The 19,526-nt window shown below is 36.3% G+C and overlaps 1 protein-coding gene and 2 long non-coding RNA genes across 3 annotated transcripts in view; all 3 read left to right on the top strand.

Annotated features, from left to right (window-relative positions):
* LOC122988989 (receptor-type tyrosine-protein phosphatase C-like) overlaps positions 1 to 19,526 on the top strand; it is a 101,424-nt gene that overhangs the window by 50,147 nt on the left and 31,751 nt on the right. The window lies entirely within an intron of this gene.
* LOC122988995 lies at positions 339 to 1,641 on the top strand. Its single transcript, XR_006404923.1, has 3 exons — positions 339 to 469; positions 752 to 789; positions 1,114 to 1,641. It is a non-coding gene; the product is annotated as an uncharacterized LOC122988995 (long non-coding RNA).
* On the top strand, positions 15,330 to 16,154 carry LOC122988997. Its single transcript, XR_006404925.1, has 3 exons — positions 15,330 to 15,435; positions 15,718 to 15,755; positions 16,077 to 16,154. It is a non-coding gene; the product is annotated as an uncharacterized LOC122988997 (long non-coding RNA).

Genomic DNA, 19,526 nt, shown 5'->3' on the forward strand with positions numbered 1-19,526 from the left:
TCTTTCACTCTCTTACAGTACCAGACCATATTGTCAAGTTGTCCCCAAGTGTTCCAGAGCATAATGTGATTAAAGCAACCTGTAAACATTTAAAGTTTTCAATGGGCCTAAGAAGCTATACATTGCAACTCTTACGGTGGTGTCATTCAGAAGATGGATAAACAAAACAAAATGTGAATTTAAATTCAAAGATCTAAGCTACTCTACGACCTATAAAGTGGCAGTTAGACTGAATCTGTTAGCATTCTCTGTACGTGTTTTCTCAATTAATGTCACAAGCTGCTCAGATTGAACATTTCTGCTCATTTTAATCTTTGACATAAATGCCAACCCTTTGTTTTTTTTGTCATAACCATCATTTTTCAGACAATTACAAAGTTGTCATTCGTATTGTGGTATCCTTCGTCATATGTTTGGTGCTGGCTGTGGTGGTCTACAAGATCTACATGATGAAGCGCAGAAATTCCCAGTAAGGATCATTTTGCATCTTATCTCCTGCATCAGTTTGACTGTAACGTTGCCTCTGGCCAGTTTTACAGTTGTAATGAGTTTTAATTTCCTGTAGAGGAGAGTTATTGTTGTTCCAGCTGAACTCAATTCTTTAATCAAATTGATAAAGACAGAGGTGAAAAATGAAATATATGGTTTACTCATTCTGTATGTAGCAACATGAATATGCACTATATACAGCAGGATACAAAATTATATGCATTTCTCTGAAGCCAAACTTCATTATGTATCTTCTCCTCAGGGATGTGAATGAAGATGTGATGCTTGAGTCAACAGGCAGTGAGTAAACTTTAGCTGTCCTGTTCTTCCTACATTAGTCTTAGAGTAGGTAGCAAACAGCAATTACTTTCAGCAGCTGCAAATGACTGATGTTTTTTTAGCTGTTAGGTTATGGTTAGGTTAGGTTAGGTCACTTGTTAATGGTAGGAAGATCATCAGGAATTCTGTATTGTGTACAGTATTACAATAGCTTTTAATATAACTTGTAGTTTTAAAGTCACTTAGACAAAACCTTTTTATGTAGTAAGTATGAAGTGCACTGCAGTTTGACGAGTACCTACACTAAGTTGCAGTATTTCCTGTTTTTCTTCTTTTCTGTTGTAGTTTATGCTAATGCACCTGAATCTTAATGACATCACTGAGAAGATCGTTGATGAACGCAGGCCTGACAGAGCTGCCTACCAAACCATCATTTACTCTTACTGAGTTCTTCAGTAAGTTCAATAGTCGGCCTTTTAACCTGTGAACAATGGCACTCAGTGCGCTTAGAATTGATAATGGCTTGCTTAACTCTGCTCTATTTGCTTAAACTGATTGTGTTTTTGTTAAATTTGTCTTTGTTAAATTATACAGATATTTTTTATTGTTTTAATGTGCGTTTTGCAACAACTGGAACAGTCCTATTCTCATTGACATTTTAATCCCATCAAATTTGGACAGACTAAGACTAATAAAATCATATAACACAAAGCATTAGATCCTGACCACACTTAAAGGCATCTTTGATCATTAATGTCTTGTAACAGCTTCAATGTGCTATGCTAAAGTCAAAACTGGATCAAGCATTTGCTATTCACATTACCAGTGTTTGACTGGCAGAATACGCAAGTATTATAAAATAACACTTTTAAATCTACCTGTATATAATGGCTTTTACATTATTTTAACTTCGTACTTTATTTTCTACTTTATTTCTGTTGTGATCATGTTGCCTGTTAATATTTCAATGAAGAGTTTTACACATGCTAATCAACGTCACCTAAAGAAAAGTAAAGTAAAAGCAGCAGCATGTAGATTTCACCTCCAGACAATTATTGTTACAGGTGGAGTTGGCAGGTGTATGGTGTGGTTTATGTTATGTCTTTTTTTTTAAACCATGTTTTGTATGTGTGAGCTGTAACATTTTATGTTTGTATGACCCTTATGAACCAATATAATATAAATTGATGAAAATGGACCATGGTATCACACCAGCTTCTGCTGGATACTAAATGATGAAAAATAATTTAGCTTTTATCATTTGTTTCACATCTATAACCTGGGCTCAATGTGCAGTCTTCTCATGCACTTGACCACCAGACAAGTGAGGCCAAGTTTTAATTGTCTGGAGGAATACTGATTTGTTCAGAGTTTACTATTATAACAATAAACAATAAATATGTAGGTTTTCCCCCCAATGACACCCAAGAACACTGTTTATTCTTTTTAGTCATTGGTATCCCCATAATTAACAGTTACGCAGTCATTTGTTTAATGGTGCAGTCAGGCAGTCCTTATTGGCTTGTAAAGTAAGGAAATGTCAGATGACAGTATCATATTTATGAGGTATTTGTGTTCAGATGGACATCTCTGTATGTCAACGAGTGTTCTTGTTATTAGTCTGGATTACGTTCTTGGTAAAAAAAAAAAAAAAAAAAAGCGTGAACTGGTAGTTTACAGGTTAAGATACATGCTAGATAACCGCAACATCTGTGGTTTGATTCTGGCAGCAGATTGATGCATGTCACCTCCCCATCTCTCCCCCCCTCATTCCCTGTCTGCTCTCGACTGTTGCTATAATAAAGGCTTAAAAATGCCCTCTAAAATATTTAAAAAGAGAAATGTGTGACAAAAAAATGGAAGTTATATACTTACCATTAACCTGTACCAAACATTCCACCTTTGCTGAAATTCAAGTATTGTTAAACTTGTTTAACACTGGTATTTACAACTTTGCAAAGAGGCACAAACACAGCCTGGCTTACGAAAGTGGCTTCTTCTTTACAAAAGACACAACTGGTCTGAAGCTGCAGGTCTGAAACTGCTGCGGTGTCTCTTGTGTGTTTCTTGTGCCTCACACAAATGTTACCACGTGTGTGTTCTTTTGTATTAAAGTATTTCTTGGCAAAGCAAGTGATGCCCTGTAGGATACGTGTACAATAAAAACACGTTGTGTCTCAGATTTGTTTGAATAATTGGATGGGAGATGCAAATTACCCATTAAAAGCAGGTAAGAGCTCTAAGCACATGTCAAAAAGAAATTTGAAAGCTTTATTGCATTTAGTTAGCATACAAGGCAAATGGTGATTTTACATGAAATGTTCAGAACAACCAAACTGCCAATACAATAAATACCAATTGCCTATAGTGCCTACTAATTTCACTTTTAGGAAAACCCCTGGACTCTTCAATAACAACTTCAGAGGGCCTTTGGAAAAGTAAACTGAAAGAAATAGACACAGTAGGTCAATAGTTATCAAAGTGGGGTACAAGGACCCCCAGGGGTCCTTGAGAGGGTTCCAGGGGGTCCCCGGCAAAAAATGGGAATCATTTATTTTCAAAATAATTCCATCCATAAGTAACATAATGACAGAATATATGACTATTTTGGTCATGGGTTTCATACACTTTCTGTAATAAAACATCTAAAAGTAAAAATCTAATCAGATGGGGGTCTGTGGTCTAATTTGTGTCAGTTAAGGGATTCTTGATGTGAAAAGGTTTGAGAACCACTGCAGTAGAGCACTGTGATTTGTTGGATGAAGACAAAGAACAATCATATAAAGGAATGGCCATACTGTATTCCTTAGCAGTGTTTATGTTAAACAACCCCTTAGTGAGGAATTAAAGAACAACCTGGATCAACTACAATGTCTTTTACAATGTAAACGTATCTTTAAATTCAGTACAAAAGCATCACTTGCTTTAGTTATATATTCTTAAAAGTACATTTGAAACTTCAGAGGTTATTTGCCCCTAAACATTGGAGAATCTATTTTTGGTATTTTGCTGTTAAATACTACCAATTTCTTGAGGGACAAAAATAAATTACCGAAAAAAATATTTAATAGTAATAGCTCCAAGTGAAGTCCTACGGTCGAGTTCTTGCTTCAGTTTGTTTTATAGTGGTGCTGGAACCCACCTGGGAGCATGGACGACTGGCTGCACATATTTTAGTTGTATCTTGTACGTGAATGGTAAGACCATGGATGTCTTAAGAGAACTGGATGCGGCGTTGGAGGCGGCGCCCCGTTCTTTCCTATGAAAGTTGCTACAATTTTTTCCGCATTGCTTCTGCATCTGTGGGGCCCATACAGCAAGCGGACCAGTGACTTTCGCCGGCTGAGCCAGCTACTTCCGCTTTAGCCCTCCAGTTAACTTGAATGGGGATAAAACAATCCACTCGTGTGGATCTTATAGGCTTTCGAAATGTTATCGGACTGAATAGATCAAATTCTGATAAAGTCATTTCACAGGGGTTGTGACGCTCAAAAAAAATTATCCACTCATTTACAGACAACTCTATCACAATGTAAGTCTATGGGAAAAAGTCTTTTTGGGCCCAATAGCATCACGTGACGTAATTACACAGTTTGGCCACTATGTCAAATTGGCTTCACATCCCGGCGCTGGATAAGACACCAAACCCTTTGAAGATGCCTGGATACTGATCCACTACTGACTCTACACTGTTCTATGCATTGGCATTGATGCAGTACACCCTCTTGACTTGGCCTAAATTTTCACAACTTTGTCACGTAGCAGTGAGTCATCTCCCTCTGGAACTACTACAAACATGAGATGGTGTTCTTTCCTTTAACTCGCACTTTGTGTCTGCATATGCCTTTGGTGTTGATGAGCTGTCCATTGCAGAATTTGAGCAGAACAGATTTTGGATGAATGCGTGGCTTTACCTTGATGGCTCTGATGTTGAGCGAATTTGTCAAATTGGCCTTTGCTCCTGTGTCCAGCTTGAGAAGAAGGACAGCTCCATTTATATACAATGGAACTGTCCACTTGTCCTGCTCAACTCTGTTCACACTTGTCTTCCTGTGCTACCATGCCCATGAAGAATAAATCACAGAGAGCAGTTTCTACCACGGTGTACACATGTTCACCTCGGCTTTGTCTCCCCTTGGACAAGCATTGCTTTGCGTACTGATTCTGTCCTTTACAGTTGTTGCAGACTTTGCCGTAGGCTGGGCATTATTTTGGTGCCTCAGAAACACCGAGCGGCAAATACTTGGGCTAACATACTTTACTACTTACTTTAGTGAAATTATGCCAACACAGCCTGTGTCGTTATCAAGTAATATTAAACTTACTGAAATATTGCGACTATAGTCTGACTCATTGCAATTCTCAGAGCTGGGGAGAGCAGCAGGTAAGCCAACTGTCAATCAACACCCACATAACAGACATCAAAGCTAGTGTACGTCTTCAAATCTTATTAATGGCACAATAATTTCCAAAAGGACCACTAGCACACTTATTAAAGGGCCAGAATTTAGCGATTGAGACCATTAAGAGAGGTTGATGCTTTTTGAATGGGAACCGGCTCGGCCAGCAGAAGTCTCAAGTGCACATGCTCTATGGACTTTTTGGCTTCATGCGCCACTTAGCAACTTTCATAGGACTGAGTGGGTGCCATTTAGTCTGGAGTCCAGTGCTCATAATACATCCATGATCTTGAGAGGCACCTGCCTGCAGCAACATGGTGGATGACAATCACAATGGTCAACCATGGTGATCAACCGTATGCAGGAAGTCATATGACAACATGTTACCGTGGTCAGCAATAAAGCTCAAAATAAAGTAAAGCTCAGGGCACAGCATAAACGTTATTGAGAGACTGTGTAATATGTTTGCTGTCATATAAGAGAAATAAAGTCTCTGTTCCTAAAATGTGTCAATGGCTCTTCTGCTATTGTTCATTGCAGAGTTCTTCCGGACTATTACAAAGCTAGTTACCAGCTACGAGCAAGGCTAGGCAGGTTTGGAGCTTCATATCTGGAAAGGTCAAAGTTCATGTTTGTTCAAAGTTGTAACATAAGTTAATGAAGAATGTGTCAAAACCTGAATACCAGTTGATTTGTGACCTAATGATGCATGGAAAAAGTGTGTGATTTAATTCCTTGTGTTTTTTAGGTGACAATCAGTGTCCTAGAGGGCTGTGAGGGTTTCAGCAGGTTCTCTGCAGAAAAGGCCATACAATTGGGTATCAGGCTGTATTAAAATCTATACTTAAAAGACTTATAAATGAAATGATATGTGGACCTGAGTGACTTTTCAAAAATCTTCGGAATGAAATGGAACACCAATTGCAAGCTTAAGTTGCCTAATATCAGTGGGAGCAAATCATTGCTGTCAGGTTTCAAAATCTGATGGGAAGACTTAAACCAGAGGTGTGGAGGCTGTTATAGCAGAAGATTAATGTCCATGGTATCACAATCATTGGTCACTATCACATGTGGAGAAAATGTTTAGTTGTCCATGTACTTTTGGTCAGGCAGTGTATTCAGAGCTTCTGCCTGGTAAACAGGAGTACTGTTACTTTAAAAGGAGTAATAAGCAATAAATCTTTTTAAGAGTTATACTGTAGGTCTATATGTTCTTGTATGGTCATTGAAATTATTGCAAATTTGACTTAATATAATGTTAATCCTAAGTAAATCCTAAAAAACATTTAGTTTTAACATTAAAAATAAATGGAAAAAATGACAAGGATGCAGAAGAAGAACCCCTGGCTTTGTTTGTTCTGGTATTGAAAAGGCGACTTTGCTGTGAGAATTAACTTCCCACAGTTGTAAAGTGAATAATTTTTTTAAATAAATGTGGGAAGATTGTAGTGTCATCTTGAAAGGGGAAATGTTGTCACATGACTTCCTTTATCTTTATATAGATGACCATTGTGGTTGTGTGCGTGTTGCTCAACCAGGTGCTCTTGATGATCTGGGTCCCCCACTCAAACATACATTCACACACTGTAAGTCCTGGATATGGCAGGTCCCTGTAGTATCAAGATCCTGCTCCTCTGTGCTGGGATCATTGGTGTAGCTGACTGTAAGTAACCTTATTTATTATTTCAAATAAAATATAAGGCGCTGAAAGATAGGATAGATAAAGTAGTATTAGTAACAGAACACATGCCTTTTGTATTCTTCTAAGGTGGTGTAAAAGTGTCTCTAAAATTATTCATACACATTAATGCTTTTTATTTAAGTGCGTTTTCTTGATCTCCCAAATCCACAATGGGAACATATTTGTTCAACAGTGTATCTGTTTTATCATTACATATTTACAATATATAAAGCATATTTATTTTGGTGTTTAGTATTTGGATTTCTCTCACTTTGTAAGAAATGCAATCGATGTAGACCTTGGTGACTGTTGAAGACTCACCAGCCTTTAATAAATGCACTGACCCATTAAATCAGAAGTCATGAGCCTGGACATTAGCCTACACTTAGACTTGAATTTTAAATCCCACATAAAGAAGGTGACCAAAGGAGCTTTCTTTCATTTAAGAAATATTGTAAAGGTACGGCCGTTCCTGTCCAAACAAGACGCCGAAAAACTTGTTCATGGGTTTATTTCAAGTAGATTAGACTACTGTAACGCTCTTTTGACCGGTCCTCCAAAACAATCCATTGATAAACTCTGCTGCCAGGCTTTTAACTAGAACAAGAAAGAGAGAACATATCACCCCAGTTTATGCTAACCTGCGCTGGTTCCCAGTGTCTTTTAGGATTGATTTTAAAGTTCTTTTACTTGTTTACAAGGCTCTTAATGGTTTGGGATCAGCCTACGTTACTAATTCTTTGTTGTTTTATAATCCTTCAAGGCTTCTTAGATTCTCTGTTGCCGTTTTCTTAAAAATACAAACGATCACACAAACAAGGAAATCCACAGCTCATCTTTTTTTAACTTTGCACCAAAACTATGTAATTCCCTGCCAAAGGATAAATAAATCAAGGTTAAATCAACAGACATCAGACTAGAACTGCAAAAGTAGCTGGGTTTATGACCATGACTGAAGTCATCTAATTAAGTTGTCAGTCCTGCTTTTTATGCCCAAACAGGTTTAATAAAACATAACAAATGCAATAATAATTTATACTTTTCTCTTTTGTAATTCCAGGTTAACAATGTTACTTAATATATTACATTTACATTATTTTCATGATGTTTATAATTCTACATTCTAATAACTCAGTTAATCCGCTCACTTTTTGCTTTATACTGTTTCATTGTCACAGCAACGCCAAAGCCAGTATGTACCACAAAATGTCCCCTGTGATCGTACATACACAAATAATGTTCCTGCACATTATATTTAGTTATATTGCTTCATTCTGTATTCATTCAAATGGAAAAAATTGAAAAAAAACCCTACGGTATGCTTGTTTCTTTGGTGCAAACCTTATCCTCTGTCCTCTGTCCTGTACCTCATACACCTCCACTGATATCAATGCAAAGCTACAGCAAGTTTAGATGGAAATGGATGTTTTAATAAAACAAACCCTGTTTGTGATGTGTGTATATTTATGTTATTCTGTATAGTAGTCGTATACACCCCATTCATTACAAGTGTGTAAATATCTTTCTCTTTTGTTATTCCAGGTCAAGATCCAGCAGGTGAGTGACCACAAATACATTTTACTAACATATAACACTTAGTTGTAATTCTAATGTTTATAATGTCTTGTTCTACCATCAGCTGTGCTTTACCATGTGCCATACCTTCACCTCAGCCTCCTTTTACCTCAAGCTCACTTTTCACTGTCTCATGTCTTCATGTTCATAGTAGCACCAAAGCTATGAGGGGCCATTAGGGACATTATTCAGAATTTCCATGCATATACATGTACTTTTCCTCTCATATACACATATGAAACCAAAATCATTCACATAGTATACTAAAAACAACACACATATACAAGTGAAATGCTTTTACATATACAACTGAAACACTCTCACATAAACTACTGAAAAATTATACGCTTACATACACGACTGAAACGCTCTCATGAAAACTGTTGAAAAGCTTTCACACATACTAGTAAATGTGCTAACCACACACGCATACAAGTGAAATGCTTTAAATACACAACAGAAACACTCTCTCACAAACAACTGAAAAATTACACGCTTACATAAACAACTGAAAAGCTCTCATAAAAACCATTGAAAAGCTTTCACAAATACTAGTAAAATGTGCTCAAATACACATACTATACTGAAAACCTCACAGACATACAAGTAAAATGTTACATTTTGAATACAGGACTTTCACTTGTATAAAGTTGTCACACATGTTTTCCCATGACACATAATGTCACAAACTGAACTGGCTGACAGTACAGTAATCCTCGCTTAACATGATGCTGATGTGTATGTGAGAGGAAAAGTACATGTATATGCATGGTAATTCTGAATAATGTCCCTATCTGCCCCTCATACAAAGCCAGCATCTTGTCCAAAACTATGTGAAATGAACACAGCCTTCAAATGGACCTTATGTACCCTTTGCACAGAAAGTGGATACCCAAGTTCTGGGAAACCGTCATAGTTGCCAAAATTAAGGAAGGTTTAACACCAAAAAAACAACAACCCCCCCCCCCCCCCCAAAACACATCTAACCTCACCAACTACACACAAATAAACTGTAGGAGGAAAACGTTACTACATGATAAACAGGTCAAAACTATGTTGAATTATTGGCATATACACTAGCATGTGCATATATATACATATACATATATATATATATATATGTGTGTGTGTGTGTGTGTGTGTGTGTGTGTGTGTGTGTGTGTGTATGTATACACACACACACACACACACACACACACACACACATATATACATATATACATATACCATGATATATATATCAGTCAAACTGGTGTCCATCTCACAATACTTATTAGGGGAGGGGACAGATGCTACTGTAGATTACAGCAAAAGCAGAAGTTCAACCAGGAGAGACCACCAGTCTTAAATATATTTATGATGCTAAATAATTTAGCCAAAAATCCAGAATAACCTTTAATACTCAAAGTGAAATGGCAGGAAATTATTAACTTCCACCTGCTCCTTTTCAGACATGTAGTATTTTTTGGTTTGTTTACTGAGAGTTTGTTGCTCATATTAAACTCTATTGGTCATTATTGTTTGTTTTTTGTTTTTATTTGTGTTTGTTTTTATGCATGTTTTCGAAATACATTTATGAAATGGGTGTTCAGTCTATGGAGAAATAATATGTGTGTGTAAGAAGTTCTGGGCTGATTTGGCCATCTTGGTTGAACTTCTGCCTAATTATTTTACTATGCAAATAGAAAGTGCATTACAGGGTAGGTCCAAAGGTTTTCTTCTTCTACATCTAATACAAAACTAAGTGCTAGTTCCATTATTCCAGCTTCATAGTCCTACTTAACTCTATCTTACCTCATCTGCTCCTCCTTTTTAATTTTAAGACAAATGTGCAGTTGACATCAATGAGGAAAGTTAGACAAGAAGCAATAACAAATGAAATAGTTTAACACCATGAGCAGCAAACTGCTACATGAAACATCTTCCGTGATGTAGGAGATGTTATTGTGATATTGTGTCTGTCCTGATTTTTCGTATTCTTGGAATGTAGATGTTGTTTCAACCCTCTCACCTGCACGCACTACCACAAATTTGAACTCATCTCCAGTAGTCAGCCCAACTTTCACCTCCTCAACTCCACGCACCACGGCAACTCCTGCCGAGCCTTCAGACACGCCTGCAGCTGCCAACACACCTTCACTCACCTTGTCAACCCTTTCCTCAAACACTTCAATTCAGACAACCATTTCAACTAATGCATCTGATGGTAACGTATTCAGCCTCAGTTTACAGCTTTGTTTGCTACATTAGCATTGCATTTGGCATGATATTTTCCTGAAATGGAAGTAAGGCATCACGTCAGGCAAGGCTGTTGCAAAATAGAGTATTTCTGCCAGAATGTGACCTCCATGATCTCCGTCCTCCAGCCAATGTCAATCCTGCAATCACCTCAAATGAGACCAGACCCACAACCACTCCCACCACCAACCAAACAGTCTCTCAGGCACTCGGCAATCAAACTCAGACCTCACCTCCAATCACCCAGTCCACCACCACAGTGACTCTTACCACCAAAGATTGGAATTTTCTCATTTATATAGGATTGTAATAAGATTGTGTTGTGCATACACTCGCACTGTGGATGAGAGGGTTACAAATACTCTATAAGCTAAAGGCACATACTTTACCTTTAGTGTGCTTTGCAGTATTTTAAATTACTTGTGTTGTTTAACTAAATGTTAATATTTTTTGTATTTTTTATTCCTTTCTAATTTCATTTGAATGTGTCCTCCACGCCCTGCACCAGCCCCTCCACAGTGTGAGTATCACTTTAAAAGATAATCCATCTAATGTTGTTTTAATGTTTGTATTTCTCTCTTACTTTACAATGAATATGTTGAAAGTGGAGTGTACAGAATGATCCTCGGCATAGACAGGAAGATTTTCAACACCTGTATGAACAAGGTTAAAATAAATGGCAGGTGGTTCATCTTACTAACAGGTTTTACTGTGTATTGTTTGTACAGGTTCTTACACTGTTACACCTATCAAGTTTGGCCTCGAGATCAAGTTCATAAACTCTCCCCTTGGCACCTACACCATAAATGTTAAAGAAGAAGGCCAAAATCAGATTGGAGGCAAAGCCATTTTTCAGCACTCCAATCCAAACATAACAACACATAATATCAGACACCTGAAGCCCTGTACTGACTACGAGCATAATGTGACATTTGTCCATGCTGGCACAAAAATGCCCTGTGACCACAGTGATAATAAAACTACAGTGAAGACAATGGAAATGAGTGAGTAAAAATAATTCATACTGTTGTATTGTATTTTTCTTTTTAATTTAGAAAAGAGTGAAATTGGGAGAGACATTTGTGTATCACTTCTGTATTTCAGCTAAAGATGACATTAAACGTAGCAGCTGCCTCCCTGGACATCTTTGTTACAAGAGTGACTGGAACATCAGCTCTGTGCAAATAAATAATCTTACAGCCATGCGATGCCCAAGTGACAATAAAACGTTCTGTATCAAACCTGGTTATAATGACATTTGCACAAATTTGACTACAACCTTCACTCAAGAAAAGTGTGTGAACTCTTCCTTTAACGACATCCAACACATCAGTGCTGGTATGTATAATACAGTCTACATGTATTTTTAAATGCATGTTATGTAGACCTCCTTTCATCATGTTTTATATATGTGCTTTTTTCTCTTTTTCAGCTGAATTTTTAAATTCAAGTGAAATAAATGTGACTCCTCCCACTAAACTTCCTGCAAAAATAGACAGAAAAAATGTACTTCCAAAATGCACTGATCTCATCATTGATTACATTTGTTCTGGTAAGTGGTCAGACTGAAAGTAGAGAGACTTTGTTTGTCAGCAACATTATAAATGGATTTACATGGATACAGATGGTGATTCAAATCTGCATTTCCATTGTTTTGTACTCATAGTGTAAAAGAGATGAAGATGTAGAGTGGAGTAATTTTTGCAGGAGTAGAAAAACATATTTTTCTAATAACTGTAGTGATATAAATTGTGTCTTCTGGTATGAGAGGAAGGTGGTGGTGAGGTATTGCTTTGTGAGCTCTGTGAATCAGTTTTGAATAGAATATTGGTTTTTGCTTTGAATGTCTAAATCTAAACTGTTTAAAACTGATCTTAAATTCTGAGGTACAAATATTAGTTGATTGAGAAATGTTGTCACCCTTCTGTCTCCTCAGATTCTGACAATAAGACCATGAATTTGTCTGAGCTGGAGCCTTTCACAGACTACAACTGTACTGGTCAGATCAAGAGAGACAATTCCACCATTAAAAACACATCTGCTATCTATGTCAGGATTGACTGTGGTATGTTGTTGCAATGATAGCTTGTAATCTAAGATACTAAAGACCAGATTACTCAGTTCAGTGTTAAAGATGTGTGATGTGTTCTTACAGATTTTAAAATTGAAAATAAATCAAGCAACTCAACCGATACCTCCATTGGGTTGAACTGGACAACAACCAGTCAGAACTGTCAAGAGGTCCTTCCCGAACTCAAGGGGCTTTCATACGACTGCAGTTGTCGTTCACAGGATCGGACACATACAAAACGTAAGTAAAATTTTAAAAATCTTTTCCATCTTAGATCAATGTACATTTTGGAGTTTTGCAGATTAACTTGCTGGTCAGTTTATGACAAGTGAGATATACAATGAAGACATTTAAAACTTCCATTTGCCTCAAGTATATCATTTTTTCTTCTGTGCTCACATTTTAGCACGTTGAGGGATAATAGGTGTAAATAAGCTGAGATGAAACGACAAGTCACACTTTGGTACAAGTTATAAAATCAATTAAATATGATACAGAAATAATATTGAGATGAAAGAGTTTAATTACCTTTTTAGAACAACATGATGAGAAACTGATTACAGCTAAAATTGTTGCACTTCATATGATTTCCTGGTTATTTATTTGAAATAGTTTTTAGAAAGTGTGATATTAGTTGATTCTCTGTCTGTCAGCCATGTAGTACACAGTGTATACAAAAGTATTACCTCGCAGGACCAGTCAGTGATCTACAGTCGCAGTGACACATTGATGATTTAGATATCTATATTCTTGTCAGTTAATGGTAACTCAACAAATATTTTTTAACTATAGGTTCAGTCTTTTTACATCTCTTTATATGTTCCTGTTGTTATTAAATCGGACACCAAAAGCAGCTAATGAAAACTAAACTGTTACATCTACAGTTAACAAACAGCGACCTGGAGGCACATGTCATTTTTCTGGACTGAAACCATACATCAGTTACACCTGTGAAGTCCAACCCACCTACAACAACAAGAAGGTTGCCAAACCAACTAGAGATAGACTGGAAACTAAGCCTGGAGGTAAGTAAACGGCAAACTGTCTTTGGAAAATATTACAGTCAACACTTATATAAAGTTATATTTAGTTCAAAAGGCTAAAAAGGCTATTTATTATATAATGTTCATAGTTGAATATTAGGTTAAGATGACCACGAGCCAGTAAAAGTAACAGTTTTAACAACAGCACTGAAACTGTGAATATTTGGGGAGAAAACTGACATCACGTATTGAACTACAGCTACATTAAATTATGCTTAATATGGTTTCTAAATGAATCATGTCAATTTTGGACATTGACTCAACACAAGATTTACTGTAATTAATTATTTAGTTATTATTTAAGAAAGGGATAGTAATCATAATTATAAAATTTATCTTACTTTTTATCATAATAATAATGATAATTAGAGATTATGTACTTTATATCATTAGGCTACATGTCTTATTTAATTAAATGGTGATAAATATTGATAATCAAACAACATTTCATTCCCTGATAGCAATACCAATAATAATAATGGCACCAATATATAGTATACTGTATATTATATAAGAAAATGTATTTTATACATCACACACACACATCCAAACCTTCCTCTTCCTCTCTCCATCTTCTCTACTTTTCCTCCGTTTTTGGCTTCTGCCCTCTGACAGGCTCGTATTAAGACTCACCTTCTTCACATTCGACAACCAGTCAGTAGGATAAATGACAACCTGTGACCGTGACAGTCTGACAACCCCACTGAGTTTCAGGCACTCTGATTAGCCAGACTCCTAACACAGCTCCGGCCAACACATAACAGCTGTGTGGGATAAATGGAATAACAAAAAGCAAAATTTTGAAAGCTGTTTTAAAATAATTTCGCAATTCCATTTCAAAATTCAGTTATTAATTAATCGTTTAAAGGAAATACTGATGCCCAAGATAATCAACACAGTAACACTAATGAGCTTAATCAGTGTTAAAATTGCTGGTATTTTAAACTCAACAATCACTTAAACTGTGAATAAGCATAAAGTGTTGCATCTAAAGGAAAATATGTTGTTGTTTTTTTCACTCTCTTACAGTACCAGACCAGATTTCCAAGTTGTTGCTAAGTGTTCCAGAGCATAATGTGATTAAAGTTACCTGTCCTGTTGTGGAAGATTTCCGTGGGCCGGAGAGGCTATACAATGCAACTCTTCGTTATAATAATGATGTCATTCAGGAGACGGACAAACAAAAGAAATGTAACTTTACATTCAAAGATCTAAGCTACTCTACGACCTACGAAGTGGAGGTTTGTATAATCCTACTTTTCATTTAACAGTGTTGTTCAGTTTATTCCTCATACTTATATGAGTTCCATAATTCCTAAGTTAAAGGGATGCTCTGTCTTTTCAGGTGGTTGCTTTCAACGGATACCTTTACAGTAAAACCAAGACAGAACGTGTTAGCACTCTCTGTACGTGTGGTCTTAATTAATGTCACAAGTTGCTCAGATAGAACATTTAGACTTACCATACATGTCAATTTCTGCACATTTTAATCTTTGACATAAATGCCATCCCTTAGATATATTTCTGTTATAACCATCATTTTACAGACAACGACAAATTTGTCATTCGTCTTCTGGTCCACATCATCATCATCCTCATATCTGTGGCCGTGTTTTGTGTCGTCTACAAGATCCACATGAAGAAACTCAGAAATTCCCAGTAAGGATCATTTTGCATCTTATCTCCTGCATCAGTGTGACTGTAACGTTGCCTCTGGCCAGTTTTACAGTTGTAATGAGTTTTAATTTCCTGTAGAGGAGAGTTATTGTTGTTCCAGCTGAACTCAATTCTTTAATCAAATTGATAAAGACAGAGGTGAAAAATGAAATATATGGTTTACCCATTCTTTATGTAGCAACATGAATATGCACTATATACAGCAGGATACAAAATTATATGCATTTCTCTGAAGCCAAACTTCATTATATATTTTCTCCTCAGGGATGTGAATGAAGATGTGATGCTTGAGTCAACAGGCAGTGAGTAAACTTTAGTTGTCCTGTTCTTCCTACATTAGTCTTAGAGTAGGTAGCAAACAGCAATTACTTTCAGCAGCTGCAAATGACTGATGTTTCTTTAGCTGTTAGGTTATGGTTAGGTTTGGTTAGGTCACTTGTTAATGGTAGGAAGATCATCAGGAATTCTGTATTGTGTACAGTATTACAATAGCTTTTAATATAACTTGTAGTTTTAAAGTCACTTAGACAAAACCTTTTTATGTAGTAAGTATGAAGTGCACTGCAGTTTGAGTACCCACACTAAGTTGCAGTATTTCCTGTTTTTCTTCTTTTCTGTTGTAGTTTATGCTAATGCACCTGAATCTTAATGACATCATTAAGAAGATCGTTGATGAACGCAAGACTGACAGAGCAGCCTACCAAACCATCATTTACTCTTACTGAGTTCTTCAGTAAGTTCAATAGTCGGTATTTTAACCTGTGAACAATGGCACTTAGTACTCAGTTGATACTGGCTTGCTTAACTCTGTTCTATTTGCTTAAACTGATTGTGTTTTTGTTAAATTTGTCTTTGTTAAATTATACAGATATTTTTTTATTGTTTTAATGTGCATTTTGCAACAACTGGAACAGTCCTATTCTCATTGACATTTTAATCCCATCAAATTTGGACAGACTAAGACTAATAAAATCATATAACATGAAGCATTAGATCCTGACCATACGTAGGCATCTTTGATCATCTCTTTGATCATTAATGGCTTGTAACAGCTTCAATGTGCTATGCTAAAGTCAAAACTGGATCAAGTATTTGCTATTAACATTACCAGTGTTCAACTGGCAGAATACACAAGTATTATAAAATCACACTTTTAAATCTACCTGTATAGCATGGCTTTTACATTATTTTAACTTTATTTTCTGTTTTATTTCTGTTGTGATCATGTTGCCTGTTAATATTTCAATGAAGAGTTTTACACATGCTAATCAACGCCACCTAAAGAAAGTAAAGTAGAAGCAGCAGCATGTAGATTTCACCTCCAGACAATGAATGTTACAGGTGGAGTTTGCAGGTGTATGTTGTGGTTTATGTTATGTCTTATTATTTTTTACAAACAGATGCCATTTTTCTATGTGTGTTTGTGAGCTATATATAACATTTTATATTTGTATTACCCTTATGAACCATTATAATAAAAATCGTTGAAAATGGAACATGGTATCACACTAGCCTCTGCTGTGTCTCTGGTATATAATTACTAGTGCATTGCTGTTATCATAATTAACAGCTATTCAGTCATTTCTATAATGGTGCATTCAGGCAATCCTTACTGACTTGTAAAGTGAGGAAGTATCAGATGACAATATCATATTTATGATGTATTTGCAGATGTCAGATGGATAGATTTCAGATGGACATCTCTGTATGTCAACAAGTGTCCTTGATATTAGTCTGGATTATGTTCTTAGTAAAAGTGTTACAGCGTTTCCTGGTAACTAACTGATAAAGATACATGCTAGATAAACGCAACATTTGTGGTTTGATTCTAACAGCAGAGTGATGCATGTCACCTCCCCATCTCTCTCCCCCTCGTTTCCTGTCTGCTCTAAACTGTTGCTACAATAAAGGCTTTTAATATAGAGGCTTTTTATATAGATATACTTACCATTAAGCTGCTACAATTTCCCAGTTTTCCATTAATTGCCAAAGTGAAACATTCCATCCTTTGCTGAAATTCAGGTAGTGTGAAACTCGTTTACCACTGGTATTTAAAACTTTGTCAGTGCAAAAAGGCATCAGGGATCTGGCTACGTGCAACAGAGAAAGGACCCAAAGGAGGCTCACCTGGAGGTGTCACCCTACTGCGAGATGCACCAAAACATCAAGGGGAGAGGTCGGGACAGGATGGACATAAGGAGGGAGAAAGCATCTGAAAGTGACAAAGTTATTGAGTACGAAAAAGAGCCAATACTAGAATGGGTACAAGTAGATTTAAAGTTAATTGTAATATAATTGTACAAAACTGTGACATGGACTTCACTTTATCTAATGCTAACACAGGTGAAAGGAATATGGGAAGGAATTTTTCACACTTATTTGTTGGGTGACATAATGACAAGTTAATGATCCCAGTATCTGGTCATTCCATCAAAGGTATATATTATATACACAGCCTGTCTTTCTAAGGTGGCTTATTCCTTACAAAAGACACCAATGGTCTACAGGTCTGAAACTGCCGGCATGGTGTCTTTGTATTGATTGAAGTTGGTTTCTGGTGTCTTTACTGTATTTCTTGGCAAAACAAGTGAAGCCCTGTAGGGTACATATACAATAAGTAGTAAGTAAGTAGTAAGTACATCCTAAAAAACATTAAGTTTGAAGATTAAAGATGAATGAAAAAATGACAGGGATGCAGAAAAAGTACTCCTGGCTTTGTTTGTTCTGGTACTGAAAAGGCAACTTTTCCATGAGAACTGACTTTCCACAGTTGTAAGGTTTATTTAAAAATCATGTTTACATGGGCAGATTGTAATCTTGTTTTGAAAGGAGGAAATGTTGTCACATGACTTCCTTTATATAGATGCCCATTGTGGTTGTGTGCGTGTTGCTCAACCAGGTGCTCTTGATGATCTGGGTCCCCCACTCAAACATACATTCACACACTGTAAGTCCTGGATATGGCAGGTCTCTGTAGTATCAAGATTCTGCTCCTCTGTGCTGGGATCATTGGTGTGGCTGACTGTAAGTAACCTTATTTATTATTTCAAATAAAATGCAAGATGCTGAAGGATAGGACAGATTAAGTTGTATTAGTATCAAAACAGATGCATTTTGTATTCTTCTACGACATTACATTAATGCTTTTTATTTAAGTGCATTTTCTTGTTCCCCCAAATCCACAGTAGGAACTATAGCCAATTTATTCTCTTTAAATAAAGTGACAAAAGCTGCTATGTTTCATACCACATATAGAGATTTAAATTTCACATTTCAATTTTTTTGGCTAAGTACATTCAAATATGTTAAAAATAGATGCATTTTGAATAAATTTTTAATAGATATACAGAAAAAGTAAAACATCAGCTCTGGAACATTATAAACAACTTAATCTAAATATCCAGTAAATACAGGTACATTACAGACACTTTTTTTCTACTCTCAAGTCTACTTCCAGTGATCAGCATCTCACTACAACCCTTGGTATGCGTTACTTTTCCATTATCGACTGTTGAAGACTCATCAGCTTTTAATAAATGTACTGACCCATTAAATCAGAAGTCATGAGCCTGGACATTATCCTATATTCAGACTGAAATTTTAAATCCCACGTAAAGAGGGTGACCAAAGCTGCTTTCTTTCATTTAAGAGATAAAAGATGCCAACAAAATGTTGAAAAAATTGTTCATGGGTTTATTTCAAGTAGATTAGACTACTGTAATGCTCTTTTCACTGGTCTTCCAAAACAATCCATTGATAAACTACAATTAATTCAGAACACTGCTGCCGGGCTTTTAATTAGAACAAGAAAGAGAGCGCATATCACCCCAGTTTTAGGTAATCTGCGCTGGCTCCCAGTGTCTTTTAGGATTGATTTTAAAGTTATTTTACTTGTTTAAAAGGCTCTTAATGGTTTGGGACCGACCCATATTTCTAATTCTTTGTTGATTTATAATCCTTCACAGCAGCTCAACCTTTTTTAACTATGAACCAAAACTATGGAATTCCCTACCAAAGGCTAGAAGAGATGCAAATTCTGTAAACATTTTTAAAACTTATTTATTCAACATTGC

This window comes from Thunnus albacares, chromosome 9 (assembly GCF_914725855.1).
Source record: "Thunnus albacares chromosome 9, fThuAlb1.1, whole genome shotgun sequence".
NCBI classification, from domain to species: domain Eukaryota; kingdom Metazoa; phylum Chordata; class Actinopteri; order Scombriformes; family Scombridae; genus Thunnus; species Thunnus albacares.